Genomic DNA, 18574 nt, shown 5'->3' on the forward strand with positions numbered 1-18574 from the left:
GTTTGGAGGCTAGCACTGCATCAAGCCTGTTGTTTCTAAAGGCATTTCTCCATTCTCCCTCAATATGTTAAATGCAGCTTTTAATTCTTAAACTGGACAAAGAGTGTATGGAAGGGTGATGATATATTGCTTATGATTTCACTGGCAGAGTTTTTGCTTAACTAACACTTACAAAGTAGGCTTTGTTAGGACTTAGGTGCATGTTTAACAAGCCTAAGCCACAGTCCCTGCTGGTTTCCAACAAATTAGTGGCAGATATTGTGAATTCATGATGTGATGTGATGTTTAGGCTCCCATTTTTATTTTAAAGCAAGGCTTTTAAAATGAACAGTCAGAGAAACTGGTCTTCCTCCTTTAGTTTCTGTAGTTTGGTTCATGCCATTAAGCAAAAATGCAGAAGAGGCACAATTCCTTCCACACAGAGGAAGATGGTTATGTAAGAGACCCCATCTAAGGAAAATGCTCTGTATGACTAAAGATAGTAAGGTGCATCTCCAAAACAATGAACACAGCTGCTGCTCTCTCTTTTTTTTCCTTTGGAATGTTCCTCAAGAAATATTTTTGTCAAGCTTCATGATGGGTAACCTCACCAATCTGCCCATCTTCCATGTCTGCAAACCTGGGCCTCACTTTCTATTCTGACCTTCCCTTGTGTCTCTGTGTCTAGGACTACACCTAAATCTTCCAGGCTGTTACTCTATAGTATTTCTGACTGAAGCTCTTTATTCTCAAGGGTGTAAGTCTTTGGTCCAAAATTCTCATTACACACTTTGATTGCTGCTGCATCCTTTCCTAGTTTTTGACAAATGCAATGTTACCCACCTCCATTCATGCTGCTGCACAGATCATTTTCCTAGCTTGACATCTTGCCCAGAGACATTTGTCTTCACATCTCACCACTGTCATCTCCTTCTCTATCACATCAAGTACAGCTATTTGTCTCTGATTTTAAGGCCTCCAGTCCATGCTAACATACTAAATCCCACTTTTAGTTTATCTGGTGATGTCAAAACGTTGCTAAGTTTTACATCAATTAATTTCTCCAATGCTTCCCATCATGGGATGAGAAGATCTGGGAGGAGCCTTGAAAATTTCCCCATCAACTCCGTAGCTACCTCCCAATCTTAAGGGGCTCTTTTTTTCCCAAGGATGGTGGAAAACCAGTGATGAGGTCAGGGCTCTACCACTGTTTCTCATGCTTGAACATTTTTGTCCCAGTTGTTGCTTGTAGTACTCTGTCAGGTCAGATATATCCATTTGCTCTCTTTTATACTGAAAAGTGGATTTTCTATGTCAAGGAACTGCTGTGTATTACAAAAGCAGTGCTTAGGTACTCTCGTAATACAAATCCAGATCTGCAGTTGTTGTTGTTACTGGTAATTACTGAAAACAGCAACAGTAATAATGTGCCTTTGCTACCACTTTGTAATTTACTGGCATCTAGACATTTCCATCCCTCTCCGTGCCCCCTTTTTGTCCTGAGCAGATCCATGAAGTTGTAACACAGATTTTCTACTTTTCTGAAACAGACTGTTTATAAGGAATGCCATTTTCATGGCTTTGCTAGAGGTGCTATTCACATCATAAAGTCAAAGTTTAGCTTCTTTTCAAACAGAATATATGAAGCTGCTATACAGGTGCCCAAAGGCAGACAATGAAAAGGCGCAGCAGCTGAAATACTTGTGCTCCCCTCAGAAAAGATGGCTGGCCTGCTGGAATGTGTTTATTATGAGCAGGGCCACTCCTAATACATGTAGCATCCGCAAAAGGAAGAAGATGCTTAAAATTCATCCTTTTAAGGAACGTTTCACCCTAGTTAGGCTGACTCTTGCACAACACAAAACAGAAAATATCTCCTCTTTCTAGGTGATGTGTTCCCTGCACAAGTCAGGCTGTGGCTTTTCCATGAAACAGATACTTCCATGGCATGTCCATGTTTCCACAGTCAAGAGTGAGGGCAGCAGTAAGTGTGCCCCAGGTCTGCTCCATCTGCTTCCCTGTGTTCCTGTCCCCCAGCAGGTGAGAAGAGGCAGGTTTGTGCATGGATCTTGTCACCCTCTGATTCCAGCATGTGGCCATGGCCAGAACTAACATCTGGACCTGGGCTGCAAGTCAGTTTAGGCGTAGCTTTAAAATCACCAAATCTGATGTTGCACTCACTGTGACAAGATTTTACAGGGTTTTTTTTGCTGTCTGCTGAACACAGGTTGCCCCAGCTTAAGTCTTGCCTTTTTTTGATGTTGTTTTTCCAAATGTATCGAAGCTCTTAGCCTTTGTAAACTAACAGATCCTTCTGCACAAAACTGCAGCTTCCAGAGAATGCCCCCAAGTACTGAAGCACAGAACCTCTTCCAGTCCTGAAGGAGGTTGATTAACAAGACAGTAACCCTGTCGAGATTGGAGCTGTTGTACGGCCTCCTGTAGAGTTTATAATCACTGCTGGAATCCTGAACCTCATCTAACCCCATGCACTAATTTATAGCAGCTTCTTCAAAGTGTGCTGACTTCTCTGTCCAGCTGCAGGCACACACTTTGAGGATAGAGAAACTTCTAAGAGAGCCCTCAATGTAAATAACTACAGTAAGATCAGGTTAAAGATGTAATGTTGAAACATGAGAGAAAAGCCTCATTCCTTGCTAGTAGATTTAAAAGGCAATTCCTTGTAAGCTTTGCATTGTTCATGGAGGACATGATAGAAAATTTTAAAATGGAAAATAAAAGTTAAGACTACACAAATACCCTTTGTTCCACCATGCATGGAGCAATTGCTATGTGAGTTCCTGAGACATTGCCAAAGCCAACGTACTCACTTCCTTGCTAAAACACACGCTGGCTAAGCAAGATAACTTCAGTTCTGGGGTCCCCAGCACAGGAAGGACATCAACCTGTTGGAGCAAGTCCAGAGGAGGCCACCAAGTTGATTAGAGGGAAGGAGCACCTCTCCTGTGAGTAAAGGCTGAGACAACTGGAATTGTTCAGCCTGGAAAAGAGATGGCTTAGGGGTGACCTAATTACAGCCTTCCAGTACCTAAAGGAAGCCTACAAGAAAGAGGGAGAAAGACTTTCTATGAGAGCATGTAGTGACAGGACAAGGGGGAATGGATTAAAACTAAAGGAGATTAGGTTTAGATCAGATACTAGGAAGAAATTCTTTACTCTGAGAGTGGGGATGCACTGGAACAGTTGCCCAGAGAAGCCATGGATGCCCCAACCCTGGAGATGCTTAAGGCCAGACTGAATGGGGCCCTGAGCAACCTGGTCTCGTGGAAGGTGTCCCTGCCCTTGGCAGGAGGGTTGGAACTAGAAGATCTGGAAGGCCCCTTCTGACCCAAACCATTGAGTCTGTGATTCTATGATAGTAATTCTGGCTGATTTCTATTTGACTTTATTAGTGTGTGGAACTGTGTATTTTGCTATGACTGGTGGGGTTTAAAGTAAACATTTATTTTACTATAGTACCTTCAAAAAACAGGAGCAACAAGAGTCCTGCCTCTCCACTAAGTTAACTGTTGCAGTCAATATAGGAGGCACTCTGAGAATATTTGCTATGGAATTAAGTAAGGGAGTGTGTTGAGTGCAGGCAGTTCTTGATTTGTAAGGTAAGTGGAGATTGATCTGGCTATTCTTACAGTCTTAGCTGTGATTTCCTAGAGCTGTGATAGCTTTGTTGGAAGGAAACCTACAGGCAAGCTCAGCTTTTGATTATTGAAGAGGTTCCTTGTGAATTCCCTGGATATTTGTGTTGACATGAGCAGTGTCATTGAACCTGGGTAGAGAGAGGCATAGTTTGAGTGTTTGGCCTGCAAACAGTGTTTGGCTGCAGAATGAGAAGACAGCAGGAAGCTGGAAGAGAAACAGGAATGCAGAGAAAGGGCTGGAGAAAACCCAAGCACGGCCAGTTAACACAGAAAAAGCCATGTCCTTTGAAATGGCATGGAGCAGTGGGGAGACAGGCTGGGGTCTGCGGGGGAGGACAGATAATTTCTTTCCGAGGAGATAGAAAAAGCCATTGGGAGGCAGTGAAAGGACATGGACTCCAGCTGTGAACATCCGCCCCAGTGAAGGACAGCTCTCCCTGGTGCCATGAACCTCCTGTGCAGGGAGAGATAAGCGCCCACAGATGGCCTTGAAATAGGTTGTGACTCCTCGTGGCCACAGGACATCCACTTATGAAAATGACATTTTAAGTGTGATGGCTTTGATAAGTGATTTACTTGACTCTCTCTACCCTGTGAATCTAATCAGAGTTTGTAAAGCACTTCACTTCTTATTTGAACAACATGAAAAAAAAAAGAATGTAAACAGAATCTAATTCTGTATTTTTCCCTTCCCCACTTGGGATCCCTGGCTCATTAGCAGTGTTGCTAATTCTTTAGCAGGAAGCATTAAGGATCGACCCATCAAATATTCAGGGCCTTTTTTCAAACCTCAGCAGCCATATGTGCCATGAGATCAGCTGCACTCCATCAGCTGATTGAATTAAAACAAGAGCAGAGGTAAATTAGAAACTGTCTGCACAAGACAAATCCTGTGAAAACATGAAATTCTACCAAACACACTGTCACCGTGAATAAGCATCACAGTCAGTGGAGCACATGTCAATACTTAGAGGGGAGAAAAATCAGTTTCTTAGAGGTAGGTTGTTAGTTCAACAACTGTGAACTGCTGCCTTGTAAATGTTAATGACTGTAAGATCCCACTGGCTGCAGTTAAGCTCCTGGTGGAGTCGGACATGTGAAGAATTACAGAACACAAATATGGCAATCAGCAGTATATTTCTAAACACTCCTGTTGCTTTCCAAAGCAGAGGCAAAACCCTACAGGTGGAATGAGACCCACTTTGCTGCACAGCACTCATACAGTAGCTGCGTCTGCACTAGCAGAGCGTTTCTTTGCAGTCTCACTGCTGGGAAGAAACTGCTGGGCAACATCAGGAGGGAGGTGAGAAGGCCAGCCTTAGACCAGCACCTTTGTGGATACATTTGGGTTAGCTGTTGTGACAGCCTGGTGGGAAACTCCTGGAAAAGTTTCTGGAGGAACACAAAAGAGAGAGGTGGTCGAGGAGAGGAAGGTATGGAGACCTATAAGCAGCCCCAGTTTGCAGACACTTGATTAGTCTCATTGAATACAGAAGTACTCCAAAGTGTCAGAATCATATAAAGTAATGTATCAGATGCATAAAATAGCACTTTTTTTCATTGCAGTCTTTCAGAAGAACTTCCACAGCATGGCTTTGCTTTTAGTATCCTAAATTTCAGAGCAATTAAAGCATTATTTTGGCTGATGTATACTGTTCATTGCATTTCTTCGATATTATTCTTTTTGTCTTTTTTACTCAAATAAATGAAAAATCATACATACCCAAGAGTATTTGGAAGATCTATTATTTCACTCAAGCACTAAATCCCAGAAACATTAAGACACATTTCAAGCCATTTAATTCAACCTGCAGTACTCACCTATAAACATTGCTCTTCTTACCACACCTACCCCCAGCTCATCTTTACAGAACCTTTTCTGAGCAGTCACTGTGCCTTTGTCAGCTTTCTTCAGCCAGCCTGGGTACTGCCAGTGCTGTGGACAGCAGCACTGTAGAGCTTCAGCAAGCTCTGCCTGGAGCTTCTCCAGCTTCTCAGTGAGAATTAGCAGTCCATACGGTACCTTGGGCTGTTTGTTAGAGCAAAATTAGCAGCAGTACCAGAGCTAAAGATATTTTGTCTTTGTCCACATAAGCTGCAGTGATCACAGAGTGCCATACCTGTGTACACCACCATCCCCTTGACTCCTCACTCCATGAAAATTTCAGGACACACCCTCTGTATGTGGTGCCTTGGACTGTCTCTGTGTATCTGCTTAAGCCAGGGTCTTTCTCCATCCAAAAGTCTGGAGGGTGATTGCTTACTTTTCACGTTTTGTCCCTTTTCATGCTCTCTCGGATCATCAGACTCCCTCTCCAGGTGATCTGTTACTTATTGTTGGCTCATCTGAATAGAACCTGCTCCTGGTTTGGCCACCATGCATGGCACATCCTTTTTATTGCCCACATTGTGGTTTTCAACTGTCAATAAACCTTCACAGCCAATATTTTAAACCTGGACATGTAAATATTGCTTCCCTGACCCTTAACTGATAGTCTGAGGTACAGAACACCATGTAAAATGCATTAATGCTACACTAACAGTTTTAATGTCAACCAACCATAAATTAGTTGTACATCAGCTGTTCCCCTGAATTTTCACTCTTCGATTTTTTCTGCTTCCTCTGTTTTTGTTGAAAATGCTGTCTCAAAGGAATCTGAGGTTGTAAGTATGCTGTATATTTAAAATTTGAACATAGTAAATCTTGATGTCAGTTAATAAATACCACCTTAAAATGACAAAAATTATAAATGTTTTAGTGGAAATAGGAGATCAAGCTAGAAACTCATATGTGGGACCATAACTTAGAGCTAACACCACTCAGAGGTAATCTGCCTTTCAGTCTTCAGGTGCCAGTGCAGGATGTGGAGGCACACTCTGTGCTGTTAGCCACTCATATGCTGGGGCACTGACATTTTCAAATATAGCAAAACCTGGTGCTTTTTGAACTGAATAGGGTGCTACAGACAAAAGAGACCCCATACTCCTTTTAGAGCTCAAGTAGCTGATGTGCAAAGGCTTTGTGGTAGGGAAAGTCAGGTCAGTGTAAAAATGAAACACTACAGTGCTAATTTGGTGGAATTAAATTTTAAAATTGCTGTTTTGTAGTGAGTGTATATACCCTGTTATTTGACAAAGCAAGAGAGAATCCAGAATGAATTACCCAGCCTCTCTGCTATGCAAAAACAATACAGTAAAATACTTACTGTTTAGAGTGTTTTCACAAAGCTGGAGAAAAAAGCACAATCACCATCTTGTTCCAATACAGAGAAATGATTCCTTGTTATTAGGGGCAAAGGGCCAGATAGATCCTCATTTGGTATAGCCCTGCCACAGTTCCTCTGAGGCCAACAAAATTAATACCAAAATAATACCAGAAAGGATCTGTATTATCAGTCATAACAAAAGAAGAAGAAAATTTGGGCAATAGCAGGTATCTGCACTGCTGGGAGCCTGGGGCTTGAGCCTTCAGCTGCTGTCTTTAGAGAAGAACTGACTTTCTACCCCCCTGGTAAGACTGACACAGAACAATTGAAACCACAGGGAAGTGTGACTTGAGATGGCAGAGCCCTTCAGCAGACCCTATGATGACAATGGTTTCCTCCTTGATTAAACAGGCTTAAGGAACTGACCAGAGAATGTAACTAGATGCTGATAAATTGTCTGAATTCCAGGGAATAGGGCAACGGAGGGAGAGGCAGAGCCCATACTCCATGTGTTCTGGGCTGCAGAGCCAGGCAGACATTGCCTCACAGTCCCTGACACCTGGGCACACAGCCCTGGTTTGTCCTGTGAGCCTGCAGGGTGACAGACCTGGTGCCATCCCCACCTTAAGCTGTGTCTCTGAAAACAGAGCATTAAAACCTGCATTGCTTTGAGCTGTGGGTTTCTGTGGCCGACACTGCACAAGTACTTTGGCCATACCTTCTCCTGTCTCCCACCCTGATATTTTCAGTAGACATTCTCTTATATCTAGGAAATTCCTCTGTGGTGCCTGATTTTCCACAACTGGAGATGATCAGCAGGAACTCTCCCACCACTGTCACATTTTGGTCTGGCCCAGGAGGCATGAGCTCTGTGTTTATGTCTGAGAGAGGCAGCTCTCCTCATTTGGGACAAATATTCTTTTGTTAATCTCACTTAATCATATTTAGGAGCATCACATGAGTTAGCAGTTAGCTTCACTTGGCAAAAAGACTTTAAGGAAATTGTGGGAGAAAAGAGAAGTCTAATAAAAGGAAATTAAATCACTTTCAAGAATATTCTATTGCAATGTCTGTACTAATAAGTGAAATGGTCTAATAAGTGTTCTCTTTGCCTGAGGCTAATCAGCATTGCATGGCTCATGCCCAAAAAGCTAAGCTCTCTCCCAGCCATGCAGCAGAGTGGCTTCACCCATGCTGCCTGTTGGGAGAGACCCCAGGCATGCAGGGTTTTTCTTTGCCCAAGCTGGCCCCAGTCAGAACCGTGCTGCTGTCAGAAAATACCACTTCATGATATGAATGGCTGTGGGCCAGCGCTCAGGTGCGATCCCCTTGCTGTGTCAGGAGGGATGCAGGCTAATTTTCTGTGGTTTCTTCCTGCCTTGTGCAAAACTCAAAGACTTTGGACAATACAATACTAGCCGCACTGCAAAAAAAAAATGTGGTTGAAAATCTGTAACATTTAAAATTCTATGTATTTTGGCATGTTTTTGCCATTGTAGTTCTCTGCCCTTGGGACGTACTGGGTTGGGTTTTTCTTTGAAAATGTAAAATTTGGTTTTGAAGGAAATACAAGAGCATATGCAGCCACTTGTCTGCAGTGATGTTAATAGCATACTTTAAGAGAGACTGACTGAATACCAATCGAGTTTTGACCAACCAAAATGCCACAGTATCTGTCCTTTGTGATCAGTGCTAAATGCCATTTACTGTGTATGGTGCATTCTGTCATTCTTAAAGTTATTTAGGATTTAGTAACTTAGGAAGTAACATGCTATCATGTGGGCTTCAAAAGTGAGATACTTGGAAATAATGCAGTTATCTAATGTACAAATTTGTAATGTTTTCTGAAATGATGGCCCTCTGAGTGAGTTATCCAAACAGTCCCACTGTACAGATTATAATGAAGATGGTGATTAAACATGATAAAACATCACATTTCTGACAGTTTCTGAAAATCTAATTTTTGCCAACAGAATTAATTTAATTTAAAAAAGACATTTTTTGCAATAATATTGACTAAACTTAAAGTCACCCAGACATAAAAGGGCTTACATACAAGCTTCTGTTAAAAACCATGCAATTTTATATAGAAATTGCAAGCCTGTCACTTTACCCTTGGAGGGGAAAAAAGTTATTCAGAGTAATGACAATAGCTTGGTGGGAGAGAAAGAGGGCTTCATGCAGTAAAAACATTTCTCTCCAGCTGTGTGGGTTTTCTACAGGATTTTTTTTCACTAATATTATCAAGTTATTTGTTATTTACTCATGAATGGTGAATAAATACTGAGCAAATCCAAGACATTGTTAATTTTTCTCATATTGCATGTACGCGTATGTAATGGTTCATTATAACTCTGCATTTCCAGAGTATTCCAATGTAAATGAAAAGAGCCCAATTAAAAAAATTGTAGACCCTGATCCAACCTTTGTTGACTTCAGATCCTGATTTTGAATTGAGAACCAAAAGAGAAAATCATGCCTATTAAATTGAGTAAACATTTTCTTCATTTATCTGGGTGGCTTTTTTCTGTCAGAGAAAACTATTTTTTGCTGAAAATGCCAACCCTTAAAAGCTTAATGAGTATTAATGGAAAACTGGAATAATTTAGCATGGACAAAAAGAGGGTAATTTTCCTCAGACATTGTGTTAACATGAACTGAATCCTGAAAGGCCTGTTCTCCTTGTGATTTGTCAAAATAATTCTCCTTATAGGTGATAGGTACCAGGTATATATGCATCAATAGCAGAACAGACTGCTAAATATAGTTGTTGCTGCAGCAGCTGGTTCTCTCTCATGTTCATCAGATGAGAAAGCTCAAAGCTGTAGCAGCCTCATAGCATAGGAAGGATGATGATTTAAGAAAATTTTTCATGGGAACAGAGACATGAACTTGGTTTTTCCCTTCAGCCACTTCAGCCTTTTTCCAAGCACACGGACAGTGTTCATCTTGCTATCTGTGGGCCTGCCCCACAGGCACAACCATCCTGCCTCAGCCTAAGGAGGCTACCCAAATTTCCTGTGTGCTTCATTTGTCCAGGCTCTGTGACCACTGCAAGTTCTGCAGGCTTTCCAGGAAAAAAAAAAAAAGGTGGTTGGGGCTTTTCCCCACTAGATTGAGAAGCAGTGTGTATTTCTAGACAAAGCAATAAAAGATCTGCACACTTTTCCTATCTAAATTTTCCCATCATTTTTTGCTGTCACTCCTCAGCTCCCTTGAATCCGAAGATGACATTTCCACCCTGTCTTCCAGTCTCAGCCTGGCTTTCCCTCTCTCTCCCGTTCCAGGCAGCAGCATCTTTCATCCTCCCTGGTGTCTTTCTGCTCAGAGAGCTGCCTCCAGGCTCTCTTCTCCTAAACAAGCTACCTTTGTCTCTGGGCCCTTGGAGTCTCACAGGAGTCACTTAGGCTCTCTGATTTTTTTTTAAGACCCAGGATATCTTTTTTCACTTGTCTGGGATTTTCCACTATCCACACCTAGACCCCTCTGGAGAGGCAGGAAAAAAACCCATGGCCCTCAACCTTTTCTTTTCCTTGGGTAAAATCTTTTCAGGTGCTGATAATCTTTAGCTATCAACCTTCTCATGCACAGACATTAGCTTTTTTTCCTTGTCTTCTTAGCATATGGAGTATAAAGCATTACATAGTAAAAAACAGCCATAAGGAATTCATAAATTATACATAGGCAGATTCCCCAAATCATCAAACATTCCCTTCTGTTAAAGATGTTCCCTATCAGTTATTTCTTTCTGTGGTGAATGGACCTTTCCATATCTTGTCATCTAAGCTTTCATGGATTTTTTTTCTTCTTTCTTGTTTTTCTTGGTTGTTTGTGGTTTTTTTGGTTGGTTGGGGATTTTTGTTTGGTTTTGGTTTTGGTTGGGGTTTTTTTTGTTGTTTCGTTTCGTTTTTTGTTTTGGTAATTTCAGTGTGTTCAGATTTAAAACAAACCAACAGGAGTCTGTTTTTTTACCCCTGTCTCTGTCCATCTTTGCCAGCAGAAACCATGTAGCTTGGGTAAACAAGTGAGGGGATTTCTCAGCTTAGATAGACACAGACCCAGGGTGTTTGGTTTTGGTGTCCTTTCTCACATGCTTCACTTGGCAAAAGATAATTCAAAAGCCATGCCAGCTAAATAGTGTGAGTACTAATAAACTCAACACATGCAGAAATGGGTTGATCCATGATTGCATCTTATTCTGCTGTTGAAGTGCCTGTATTTTGAACAAGAGCTATTGAATTAGTATGCAAAGTACACCATAGAAAGCATGCAGGATGTAGGGCCAGCAAGAAGTACTTAATTGTGATGAAACCATTATTATATGATCTATTGCAATGTGTCCTCAGTTTTTCCACAAAAGATGCTGCTCTTTCTAAGTTTTTAAGGCCATGTTTCAAATCAAATCTTACAAGTACAAACTTTGGTGTCTTTAAAATACAAACCAAGGATTTTAAAGCATTGTTGGCTTGGCAGATGCATTTTTATGAAGCTCATATCCCAAAATAAAAGCACTTTAAGAATTCTGCAACTTAAAGTGTGTTAAAGTAAATGGCAATGGAGCATTTTTGGAGATGAAGATAAGGAGAATCAAGTGTTGAAACCAACAGAGATAAAAGGGGAAATTTAGCTGATCATACACCCATCCACTACAGCCATTCCTCTCCAGCTCACCTCCACTCATATCTCCACTGCTCTGTGGCTGTTCCTGGATCCAGAAGGGATTGGGTGTAGGGTCAGTCCAGCCAAGCACTGCAGTTTTTCTGTGTGGAACAAGTCAGACTCCTACTGTGAATGATGCTCATGCTGCTGCCTCCTCCTGTTCCCTGGGTCCATGAGAACTGAGAGGGAGCACCCAGCCCTGAGTTCAGGGTCAGACACAGCCAGTGTGAGCTCCCCGTGCAAAACAGACTCAGCACTGACAGCTGAATGCTTTGTGTTAGTTCTGAGCAGGAGGGATTTGAGCAAGAACCTCAAATCTAAGATGTGAAATGTTATAAAGATCTGCAAAATGAGATGCTTGGTGTAGGAGAGCACTGTTGGCTCACCTGACTCCATGTAAGCTGATGGTGGCCAGGAGGTCCTTCTGATCTCACATGTCTAGCTGGGTCCTGCCCACACAGCAGGACAATAGACCTGCATAAATCAGTCCACACAACTTTCCTGCACCCTAGTTTCAGCCCCAAATCCCCTGGATGTATAGGTTGAAGGGAGTCCCTGTGTAGCTCAGCTGGGTTATGGATCTAAGAAGCAGGAAGACAAGGAGCATGGATGGCAAAGTACAGCTCTGCAGGTGAATTCAGACCAAGCCAGAAGGAAATTATTCTGCTCCTGTACTGTCCAATGTTTATGTCATTTATCTCAAAATAGAATTAAGGTGTGAAAAAGCCTACAAAATGCACAACTGCATTTCTCTGTAAAATTACAGGGTTTCTTCTTTTTCGAATAGTGACTGTAAATTCCTTGGTATCATGGAGACTACTTAAGGTCGCATTTACCAAAGCACATTTAAAGAAAGTTCAGACCTTTTGTGTCTGACACATTCTGATTATCTGTCTGGAGGCAAGGCTCCTCATTTTGATATGTAATGAATAAAATGCACAAGTGGAAGGAATGAGGATAATGAATTTGCAGGATAATTTTACTAATTATCTTGTTGCTGATCATAAAACTAAGGCTCTGCAAGTCAATCCTACCACAGCTATTAATATGCAATGCCTAAAGCTGTTCTTGTAACATTTATTATGCATCTCTCTGGTTCTGCACAAGTTGATAGTTTACTATTAAATTTGTAAAAGTGGGGTTAGTAACAAGTTCATTGTTCTAAGCATAACATGTAGAATTGCACAGGTTTACTGAAGTCTGAAGTAAATGAAAGCACATAAAATAAGATTTTCTTTTACTGTGTGAATATTACATGATGAGTTGAGATGGAATTTATCTCACCTTGTTGTTATCTGGAGATAGGCATCTAATCTAAGTTAAGATTTTAATCTCTCTACATAGTCACAGGAGAGAGGATGGGACAAATTATCCTCTGAAGATGCCTTTCTCCTCACTGACTACACAGGGATCTCAGGTTCTTTGCTAATTTTTTTTTAATTAAAGCTAAAATGGATTCAATTTGTTGTTGAGAAGTGGTGAATAGGAAAATTTTCAACAAGGAAAAGAGTCAAAAATAAGTAATAGTACGATGAGGTTATGATTGACCCACCAACCATTTGGATGACAATATTTAAAAGGTAGTTGGAGGACATAAACATAGAGTCAGTCCATGGTGATGCTCTGCCTTTGGGAACAAATCAAGAACATGAAAAACTATCTGTCAAAGTGAGAGAGACAAACTCAGGAGCCATAATGGGATGCTCAGTTTTGACTTTAGGAATAGGAGCTGATGAGTAAGGGTGAAAATTAGTGGCAAGAAAGACAACAACAAACATAATACTGGAGAAGTGAAAAGTGGGAAGAAGCAAGTGCATCCTGGCACCTATTTCTTCTGCATCCAGAGGACTAGGAGCTCAATCTCCTCCCTCCCCAAAGCAGTGCAGAATTGTCCCCCTCCTTGTGTAACTGACCACAAATCTCCTAAACTGTTCCTGTGACCTTCACTGCTTTGCTCTCCCCTATACAGAAGTTTTGATATTGCCCATTATTTCTCCCATGTAGAAAAGTCCGGTGTTTAATTCATTATGGTGCAGAAGAGAATAAAAAGATAAAATCTGTAGGCATTAGAAATGAGGAATTCTGTAGGGTGACTCTGCGGCATGGGAGTGCTCTGGGAAAGTGGCATGGTAGATCTTAAGCCTGTGACCTCGTTCTGTGTCATTCTCCCTGGGCTCTGTAGGCCCCTTGTCTCCACCTCACTCAGTATTTGTTTAAGCAGACTGAAGTCATTGGCACTGCCTGTGTGATGGAGACCATTGTGATGGGCATACAAATTTTTCTTAGAAAAAAAAATACAACTCCTCCCAAAAAGATCTATTCAGACTACTCCTGCAGGTAGCTAAGATACCATAAAGTTTTTGATAACTAAATCCATTTGTGTTTTATCTCCCACCTCAAATCATTTCCTTCTGATATTAGACAAAACTACAGCACAATAAAAACCAATAATGATCTGGCACTTGGCTTAATAAAAGAGTCTTTTGAACTGCTATAACAACATAGAAAAGAGGTCATCCATTTCAGCATAGATCTTAAAGTTAGCTGGAAATATTTATAATATTAACAGAAGAATCAAAGCTGCTTCTGTGCATGCCACAAATAAGAATTCTGCAAGTAAGGACTTTGGAAGCCCCACAGGACTCTGCTTTAATAAGCAAGTCATCTAAAAGCACTGTTGCAGACAGCCATAGGGTACTAAATAACCCAGACCAAAAATGATCTGGCTGCAGAGAGACATTGGAAGCAACAGGTTCTCTCCAGATAACAGGATAAAAAACAAGACCATTTTGAAAAATAAATATTTTTCATGTTGCCTTTTTATTTTTTGTTTCATGTCTTGCTTGGGCTTTTCTCGCCCATAAAAGCTCATCAGAAACATTAAAAGAAGAAATGGAGTGCTATTTGCAGTTTTGGTTTTGTTGTTGTATGAAATGGAGAGCATACTGTGCTATAAATAAAAACTTGTAAGCAAATTAAAACCTGCCTAACAGGAGATTAAGATGGTCTGAAGTCACTGACTCAGATCATAAACAGTGCCGCCGTTAGCTGAAACCATTAATCACTGTGGGACGAAATAAAAGAGGAAATTTGTTAAAAAATAAGCAGGGGCAGGATGCTAACTCCAGGGGCATGCTGTTTGGCTCGTTAATAATGTATAACGAAGCGTGTGCCAGATCAAAAGCAAATCACATGCAGCTGGCAGAAAATGAAATGGCATTAGGCAAAGTATTTGTCTAGCTATGAGGCTATTTAAGAAACTGCTGTCTATTAATGTGATGTTGATTAAAGCTTTTCAAATTAAGCTTTTCAAATTAATTTTTGCTCACAGAAACCCCATCAATAAAACATGGTATATGCCTTTTATATATATGCATGCACACATATGGGATACCCATATGTATGCATTATATATTATAAATACAGCAAATATTTAGTCACAACTTTGCAAAATTACCAGGAGTTATCAGCAGCTAATTAAATCATCCTCACATTCTTATTGTAATTGATGCTCTGTGTGTATGTGTGTACTGAATAATTGTTATTTGTCTGTTGTGATGCTATTTTTGATATGACAGACTCAAAAATCTATAGCAGAGGGAAAAAATGAGTGCTGATGTCACATACCTATTCCTCACATGTTAAACTGTTGGTTTCAAAAATCTAGAAGGGACACACCTGTCAGCTGAGCTCCTTCATCTTTGAATGGGTTGGCTGAGCAAGAAGTCAGGAAGCTGAGGTGCAGTACTTACACAGACAGGTTCTTTTCCACCAGCATTCTGTTTTTAAGACCCTGATACACCCATCAATGGCTGAGGTTAGGTTATTGCAGGCCAGAGGTGTGCTTCTGCAGCTGGGTGCAGTGTGGACCTGTTTTCAATCCAGTGAAAGCTTGAAGCACCAGGCCTGGCCTGAAATACCCATGGTCCAACCCATAGACTGGAAACGTGAACCTTCATCGTGCCTGTTGGGCTGGCTTGGGCTTTTTCTACTTTTGCCAGAGGGCCAGATTCAACAGGAGGAAGTGGGCAGTATTTCCTCCCAAAACTCAGCAGGGTCTGAAGGTCTTGAGTCTTTCATTAGTAAATTTGCAGATGACACTAAGCTGGAAGCATGTGTCTGTCTGTTGGAAGGTGGGAGGGCTCTGCAAAGAGACCTGAAATGGTTGGATGGATGGGCAGAGTCTAACAAGATGGAATTTAGTAAGTACAAGTGCCAAGTCCTGCATTCTGGCCACAATAACCCCCTGCAGTGTTACAGGCTGGGGACAGTGCCCAGGCAGAAAGGGACCTGGGGGTGCTGGTCCGCAGCCGGCTGAACATGAACCAAGAAGGCCAACAGCATCCTGGCCTGGATCAGAAATAGTGTGGCCAGCAGGAGCAGGGAGGTCACCCTTCCCCTGTACTGGGGACGGGTGAGGCCACAGCCTGAGTGCTGTGTCCAGTTCTGGCCCCTCAGTTTGGGAAGGACGTTGAGACACTTGAGTGCATGCAGAGGAGGCAACAAGGCTGGTGAGGGGCTTGGAACACAAACCCTGTGAGGAACCACTGAGGGAGCTGGGGGTGTTTAGCCTGGAGAAAAGGAGACTCAGGGGTGACCTTATCACTCTGTACAATTTCCTGAAAGATAGTTGTAGTTAGGTGGGGGTTGGTCTCTTTCTCCAGGCAGCAGCTGACAGAACAAGAGGACACAGCCTTAAGCTGCACCAAGGGAAATATAGGTTAGATATTAGGAAAAAGTATTTCACGCAAAGAGTGATAAAGTACTGGAATGGACTGCCTGGGACGGTGGTGGAGTCACCATCCCTGGATGTGTTTAAAAAAAGACTGGATGTAGCACTCAGTGCCATGGTTTAGTTGAGGTGTCAGGGAATGGGTTGGACTCAATGATCTTGAAGGTCTCTTCCAATCTTGTGATTCTGTGATTCTGTGATTCTGTCTCCTGAGAAGCAGGAGCCCTTTGAGGCTGGTGAGAGCTTGCCACATCCCCAACACTGGGGTTGATGCGGGATGTGGAGCACAAGCAGCCCCACTGCCACCACTCTCTCCGCCACCAGGCTCTGGAAGGGCAGCGCTGCTCTGTGTGCTGCACAATGAGCGACCCCGCGCAGCAGAGCCCATCAGCTGGGAAAGCACAGCTCCCGCAGCCTGGGACACACAGCTCCCGCAGCCTGGGACACACAGCTCCCGCATCCTGGGGCACACAGCTCCCGCAGCCTGGGGCACACAGCTCCCGCAGCCACACAGCTCCCGCATCCTGGGACACACAGCTCCCGCAGCCTGGCACACACAGCTCCCGCAGCCTGGGAAACACACAGCTCCCGCAGCCTGGGAAACACACAGCTCCCGCAGCCGGAGCCACACAGCTCCCGCAGCCACACAGCTCCCGCAGCCGGGAACACACAGCTCCCGCAGCCTGAAACACACAGCTCCCGCAGCCGGGAATGCGCAGCTCCCGCAGCCTGGCAGCCCCGCACCCTTCTGCAATTACCAACAACGCCGCGCTTCTGTCACCTCTTACTAAAAACATGGCACAGTTACCGAAATAAGTGAGCACTTAAGGGAAACCCAGACCTTTTATGTCTGCCACTTATTTCCTGATTATCTTCCTGGAGGTCAGGCCCTTAGTTTTGACACTTAATGAATAAAATGCCCACGTTGCAGGAAATGGGATAATGAATTGTGAAAAGACATAATCAGCAATGACTAAATAATTAAGGGAATTGAAATGTAGAGTCATGTGGGAATGTATTAATAATAACATGATTTTTCCATATGCTAAAAAATTCTGTCTGTTTTTAGAAAATCAGTCATCACACATGCTCTGTGGAAAAAAAAATTAATGTAGACTAATATGAACTGTAATTAGATGTTCTGCTTTTAAACAGCTGAATAAAAGATGAAATCATATAGAAAGTATATTTAGATACAAGCCAGAAAGTAAACTGATTATTATTCATAGTGCTGTTAATAGGAGCTGTAATTTATGCATCTAGTGGGAATCATGTTAGGCAATTAGGAAAAGGGAGTCACACTTGACTTCCTTTTATGCATTTACATATTTATATATTTTTCTATATCTTGCCAATGTCTCCATCTTTTCAGTTACCTTTAATTCACAAAACTGCTTAGAATAAGACCTTTTACACTGAAATTCTCTGTTGGAGCTCAAAAGTTGGCCTTCACTTAGATTAAAGGAAACCACACAAGCTTATCTTTGATCTTATTTGTCCCCTGACACTGGACTTTTGCAGGTCCTCAGTACTACATGAAGAATGGGACTTTTTAATTTTTCTCCACACTTCACCTTCAAAGGCTTGCAGCAGAAATTATCCTGGCAATAGAATCAGGATTGTGCCTGCTTGTGCTCCCCTCTGGCTGTGCTACCCTCTCCCTGCTTACCCAGGACGCAGGCACTCAATTGCTTGGTCCCTCTAGTCTGCACCTAACAAATCCTGGAATCCTGTAATTCACCACACTCCCCGCACTGAAATCCCAGTGATCTGGATTTTACTTGTTGGCATTGCTGAGTTCATACAATATACAATCCACCATGAATATTTAATACTTCCAGAAGTTCAATGCAAGAATGCATTGTGCTTACCTTGTGCAATAACATGGTTAATGTTTTCATCTCAAAGTGTCCTGGTATCTAGTCATGCGCTAATGCAGACTTGCAGCAATCCCATAAAATATGGGTCAGCTGGAGAGGGTCACATCACCAGATATGTTTGAACAGATGGGTGGGCTGAGGTACAGAGAGCTGTTGTGGTTTGCTCAAGGTAAAAAAGCAAGTGGCAGAGCAAAGATTAAAATTCAAGGCATTAGATCAGCAAAGGATTAAGTGTCATGTTCATCTGCTTCATTTCCAGACACATATATAACATGTATCTCAATTAATCTGCAGATTTGGAAATATTCCAGCATTTGGAAATATTCAGCCCATAACTTTCAAGAAAAGAGGCAGGGGGACATGACAGAGACAGGGAAGGGGCAACAAGGGGACTACAGGATGGGGTAGACCAGTGAGCCTTGTCCCACAGGGGCTGTGCTGCCACTGGCTTGCAGGGCA

The 18574-nt window shown here is 42.2% G+C and overlaps 1 protein-coding gene across 3 annotated transcripts in view; it reads left to right on the forward strand.

Moving 5' to 3' along the window:
- The window catches only part of AFF3 (AF4/FMR2 family member 3), a 321693-nt gene that overhangs the window by 149798 nt on the left and 153321 nt on the right, over positions 1-18574 (forward strand). The gene's annotated exons all lie outside the window — the stretch shown is intronic.

This window comes from Camarhynchus parvulus, chromosome 1, assembly GCF_901933205.1.
Source record: "Camarhynchus parvulus chromosome 1, STF_HiC, whole genome shotgun sequence".
NCBI lineage: Eukaryota > Metazoa > Chordata > Aves > Passeriformes > Thraupidae > Camarhynchus > Camarhynchus parvulus.